Source organism: Salminus brasiliensis, chromosome 4 (assembly GCF_030463535.1).
Source record: "Salminus brasiliensis chromosome 4, fSalBra1.hap2, whole genome shotgun sequence".
In the NCBI taxonomy this organism is placed as follows: Eukaryota; Metazoa; Chordata; class Actinopteri; order Characiformes; family Bryconidae; genus Salminus; species Salminus brasiliensis.
Window position 1 is genome coordinate 14,582,760 of NC_132881.1, and position 6,481 is coordinate 14,589,240.

The 6,481-nt window shown below is 39.7% G+C and overlaps 1 non-coding gene across 1 annotated transcript; it reads right to left on the reverse strand.

The window, feature by feature from the left end:
* Positions 1–1,116: 1,116 nt before the first annotated feature.
* trnat-agu (transfer RNA threonine (anticodon AGU)) lies at positions 1,117–1,190 on the reverse strand. The gene has a single exon. It is a non-coding gene; the product is annotated as a tRNA-Thr (tRNA).
* Between the last annotated feature and the right edge of the window lie 5,291 nt (positions 1,191–6,481).

Here is a 6,481-nt window from a genome sequence, read left to right on the forward strand (position 1 = left end):
CAGTAGTGCTGCTAATATTTGAGGCAAATAATGAATTTACTATGCATATGTAAATCCCAGTGGTCTGATGATTATCTGCAGGTCTAAGCAAACACCAATGCTCTGCATACTGTTAGTCATAGTCTGACGTCAATAAAAAAAAGGGTTGATTTACTCATTGTAGCAGTTACTGATTAAAGATTACCCAAAGAAAAAGCCCCGCTGGGATTCAAACGCAGAACCTCCTGTTTACTAGACAGGCGCTATAACCAACTAAGCCGCGGCGCCGTACCTGACTGGTCTTCTATATCAATACAATATAGCTTCAGGCAAATTCAAAAACATTCTCTTACACATAAACTTCACACAGACAGCAAAAACAACTTCCCTGATTAGGAACCTCTGCATTTTCCAGAAACAAATAACATCAACTCTGAAAGCTTGTCTCAATTGCTTAAACCTATCATATACATGTACAGAGTACTAGACCTTGTCACGCAGAATGTACATACAAAACTTAGCATCTTTTGTTTACCCTTCAGGTTCCGTTTTAACATCTTTTAATGGATCAGCAAACATCATTCTGATTCAGAAAAGGCTAAAATCCAACATTTCAAACTGCTTCATCTCACTTTTCACAAATACATGCAGAATCTTCTGCAGCACAAATATGTTCCAATACCCCAACATCAAACAGAATATTTCTGAAAGTTTGAAATTGCTATTAATTAGGTAAAAAGACTAGAGAAAATCTTGCAAATAAAAGTACAAAAAGGTAGTAGACAGAGCTATAAAGAAGAGGAAACACTCTCAACTCCGGTGGGACTCGAACCCACAACCATTGAATTGCCCCAGCTATTTATCTAGAAGTCCAATGCACTATCCATTGCACCACAGAGCACAGGTGAAGAAGTTGGTTCCTTGGCCAACCTTCCTATAAAATAACAGTAGTGCTGCTAATATTTGAGGCAAACAATGAATTTCCTATGCATATGTAAATCCCAGCGGTCTGATGATTATTTGCAAGTCTAAGCACACACCAAAGCTCTGCATACTGTTAGTCATAGTCTGACGCCAATAAAAAAAGGGTTGATTTACTCATTGTAGCAGTTACTGATTAAAGATTACCCAAGGAAAAGGCACCGCTGGGATTCGAACCCAGGATCTCCTGTTTACTAGACAGGCACTATAACCAACTAAGCCACGGCGCCCTACATGACCGGTTTTCTATATCAATACAATGTAGCTTCAGGCAAACTCAAAAACATTCTCTTTCATACAAACTTTACACAGACAGCAAAAACAACTTCCCTGATTAGGAACCTCTGCATTTTCCAGAAACAAATAACATCAACTCTGAAAGCTTGTCTCAATTGCTTAAACCTATCATATACATGTACAGAGTACTAGACCTTGTCACGCAGAATGTACACACAAAACTTAGCATCTTTTGTTTACCCTTCAGGTTCTGTTTAAACATCTTTTAATGGATCAGCAAACATCATTCTGATTGAGAAAAGGCTAAAATCCTACATTTCAAACTGCTTCATCTCACTTTTCACAAATACATGCAGAATCTTCTGCAGCACAAATATGTTCCAATACCCCAACATCAAACAGAATATTTCTGAAAGTTTGAAAATGCTATTAATTAGGTAGAAAGACTAGAGAAAATCTTGCAAATAAAAGTACAAAAAGGTAGTAGACAGAGCTATAAAGAAGAGGAAACACTCTCGACTCTGGTGGGACTCGATCCCACAACCTTTGAATTGCTCCAGCTATTTATCTAGAAGTCCAATGCGCTATCCATTGCTCCATAGAGCCCAGGTGAAGAAGTTGGTTCCTTGGCCAACCTTCCTATAAAATAACAGTAGTGCTGCTAATATTTGAGGCAAATAATAAATTTACTATGCATATGTAAATCCCAGTGGTCTGATGATTATCTGCAAGTCTAAGCACACACCAAAGCTCTGCATACTGTTAGTCATAGTCTGACACCAATAAAAAAAGGGTTGATTTACTCATTGTAGCAGTTACTGATTAAAGATTACCCAAGGAAAAGGCACCGCTGGGATTCCAAGCCAGGATCTCCTGTTTACTAGACAGGCGGTACAACCAACTAAGCCACGGCACCCTAACTGACTGGTTTTCTATATCAACACAATATAGCTTCAGGCAAACTCAAAAACATTCTCTTGCATACAAACTTCACACAGACAGCAAAAACAACTTCCCTGATTAGGAACCTCTGCATTTTCCAGAAACAAATAACATCAACTCTGAAAGCTTGTCTCAATTGCTTAAACCTATCATATACATGTACAGAGTACTAGACCTTGTCACGCAGAATGTACACACAAAACTTAGCATCTTTTGTTTACCCTTCAGGTTCCGTTTAAACATCTTTTAATGGATCAGCAAACGACATTTTGATTCAGAAAAGGCTAAAATCCTACATTTCAAACTGCTTCATCTCACTTTTCACAAATACATGCAGAATCTTCTGCAGCACAAATATGTTCCAATACCCCAACATCAAACAGAATATATTTCTGAAAGTTTGAAATTGCTATTAATTAGGTAAAAAGACTAGAGAAAATCTTGCAAATAAAAGTACAAAAAGGTAGTAGACAGAGCTATAAAGAAGAGGAAACACTCTCGACTCTGGTGGGACTCAATCCCACAACCTTTAAATTGCTCCAGCTATTTATCTAGAAGTCCAATGCGCTATCCATTGCACCACAGAGCCCAGGCGAAGAAACGGGTTCCTTGGCCAACCTTCCTATAAAATAACAGTAGTGCTGCTAATATTTGAGGCAAATAATAAATTTACTATGCATATGTAAATCCCAGTGGTCTGATGATTATCTGCAAGTCAAAGCACACACCAAAGCTCTGCATACTGTTAGTCATAGTCTGACGCCAATAAAAAAAGGTTTGATTTACTCATTGTAGCAGTTACTGATTAAAGATTACCCAAGGAAGAGGCACCGCTGGGATTCGAAAGCAGGATCTCCTGTTTACTAAACGGAGACTGGGGTTCGATTCCTGGTCTGGGTGACTGTGCTGTGCTACACCAATAAGAGTCCTTGGTCAAGACTCCTAACACTACACTGTCCCACCTCTGTGAGTCGCTCTGGATAAGGGCGTCTGCTAAATGCCATAAATGTAAATGTAAATGTAAATGTAAACAGGCCCTATAACCAACTAAGCCACTGCGCCCTACAAGACTGGTCTTCTATATCAGTACAATATAGCTTCAGGCAAACTCAAAAACATTCTCTTGCATACAAACTTCACACAGACAGCAAAAACAACTTCCCTGATTAGGAACCTCTGCATTTTCCAGAAAAAAATAAAATCAACTCTGAAAGCTTGTCTCAATTGCTTAAACCTATCATATACATGTACAGAGTCCTAGACCTTGTCACGCAGAATGTACACACAAAACTTAGCATCTTTTGTTTACCCTTCAGGTTCCGTTTAAACATCTTTTAATGGATCAGCAAACATCATTCTGATTCAGAAAAGGCTAAAATCCTACATTTCAAACTGCTTCATCTCACTTTTCACAAATACATGCAGAATCTTCTGCAGCACAAATATGTTCCAATACCCCAACATCAAACAGAATATTTCTGAAAGTTTGAAATTGCTATTAATTAGGTAAAAAGACTAGAGAAAATCTTGCAAATAAAAGTACAAAAAGGTAGTAGACAGAGCTATAAAGAAGAGGAAAAACTCTCGACTCTGGTGGGACTCGAACCCATAACCTTTGAATTGCTCCAGCTATTTATCTAGAAGTCCGATGCGCTATCCATTGCTCCACAGAGCCCAGGTGAAGAAACGGGTTCCTTGGCCAACCTTCCTATAAAATAACAGTAGTGCTGCTAATATTTGAGGCAAATAATAAATTTACTATGCATATGTAAATCCCAGTGGTCTGATGATTATCTGCAAGTCTAAGCACACAACAAAGCTCTGCATACTGTTAGTCATAGTCTGACGCCAATAAAAAAAGGGTTGATTTACTCATTGTAGCAGTTACTGATTAAAGATTACCCAAGGAAAAGGCACCGCTGGGATGCGAACCCAGGATCTCCTGTTTACTAGACAGGCGCTATAACCAACTAAGCCACGGCACCCTACCTGACGGCTTTTCTATATCAACACAATATAGCTTCAGGCAAACTCAAAAACATTCTCTTGCATACAAACTTCACACAGACAGCAAAAACAACTTCCCTGATTAGGAACCTCTGCATTTTCCAGAAACAAATAACATCAACTCTGAAAGCTTGTCTCAATTGCTTAAACCTATCATATACATGTACAGAGTACTAGACCTTGTCACGCAGAATGTACACACAAAACTTAGCATCTTTTGTTTACCCTTCAGGTTCCGTTTAAACATCTTTTAATGGATCAGCAAACGTCATTCTGATTCAGAAAAGGCTAAAATCCTACATTTCAAACTGCTTCATCTCACTTTTCACAAATACATGCAGAATCTTCTGCAGCACAAATATGTTCCAATACCCCAACATCAAACAGAATATATTTCTGAAAGTTTGAAATTGCTATTAATTAGGTAAAAAGACTAGAGAAAATCTTGCAAATAAAAGTACAAAAAGGTAGTAGACAGAGCTATAAAGAAGAGGAAACACTCTCGACTCTGGTGGGACTCAATCCCACAACCTTTGAATTGCTCCAGCTATTTATCTAGAAGTCCAATGCGCTATCCATTGCGCCACAGAGCCCAGGCGAAGAAACGGGTTCCTTGGCCAACCTTCCTATAAAATAACAGTAGTGCTGCTAATATTTGAGGCAAATAATAAATTTACTATGCATATGTAAATCCCAGTGGTCTGATGATTATCTGCAAGTCTAAGCACACACCAAAGCTCTGCATACTGTTAGTCATAGTCTGACGCCAATAAAAAAAGGGTTGATTTACTCATTGTAGCAGTTACTGATTAAAGATTACCCAAGGAAAAGGCACCGCTGGGATTCGAACCCAGGATCTCCTGTTTACTAGACAGGCGCTTGTTGTGTTGACTTGTCGTTCAGAGTCAGACATTAACCACACACGATTATGGAACAGAGAGCTTACTATTTTGTTTATTCTTCCCCTCCTTTCCTCTCTTTTTTCTCTTACCTCAAACAGTCCACTAGTGCTCCCCAGTGTCCTAAATCCGTAACAACGAATTTGTTTAATATATGCATTAAACACATTGCATATGGACTTACATATCTTCCCTCTTGAACAAAGAATACCTTCTTGTAACTCAGAAGAACCTGACAGTATTATTAATGTAACAGTAATGCTTTAACTAAAACCTGAATATTGTAAATCACATTTTATGATCATTCCATGACAAAATCTTTAGTCCAGCTAGGTGCATTTCTAATTCTGACAGGTCTGGACTGGCTAACCGAGTCAGAGTTAGTTATTTGGTCAGTCCCTGTATCAGTACAGTCCATTGCCCTATCAGAATCCACATCTGTGCTCAAGTTGGGAAGTACGGACAGATGTGAGGAGTTCCAGGTTCTTCCATCATCCAACAAGTATGTATCCGGTCCTTTCTTTGTCACGATAGTTCTAGGTTTAGAAAACTTCAGTTCTCCTTTCTTCACTTTCCATGGTTTCCTCACCCTCACTTTGTCACCAGGCCGGAAGTTGGAAGACTTGGCATGTCTTTGCTGATCGGTGTACGCTTTCATTTTCTGTTGTTTACTCCCCACTCTTTCTCGCATCGCTTTCTTCTCTGTTAGTGGGGCAGGCATATCGATCACCTGTAGCTTTGTTCTCATTCGCCGGCCATGGAGCAGTTCTGATGGGGATACTCCAGTGGTTGAATGAGGAGTTGCTCTGTAGTCCCTCAGGTAAGTTCTCAGGAATGACTTCCAGGGTTCTCCTTGAATGGATGCAGTCTGTAAGCAGTCCTTAACACTTCTGTTGAATCTCTCAACTTCTCCATTAGCTCTTGGGTAGTACACTGAAGATCTCAGGTGTTGTATTCCACTCTCTTTGAGAAAGTCAGCAAACAAGAGAAATTGAGGACCATTGTCACTTATCAGCGTCTTTGGGATTCCTTCTCGAGAGAAAAGGGCAGTCAGGAACTGTATAATAGTAGCTGTGTCAACGCGGTGAGCAAACGCTACTTCAGGCCATTTACTAAAGTAATCTACCAGTGATATGGCAAATCTACAATCAGGAGGAGCTTTCTCAAATGGGCCTATGATGTCTACGGACACCTTTTCCCAAGCAGCAGCTGGTAGGGGAACTGGTTGCAGTGGAGCATCATGGGTGACAGTTGTCTTGTCATTCTGTTGGCAGGTTGAGCAGTTCTTAATGCATATTTCTATCTGAGAGTCCATTTTGGGCCACCAGTACAACTCTCTAAGGCGTTGTTTGGTACGCACAATACCCTGGTGGGTTTCATGGGCTAGCACAATGAGTCTTTTCTGCAATGACTCTGGCACAAGTAATCTGTGAGAC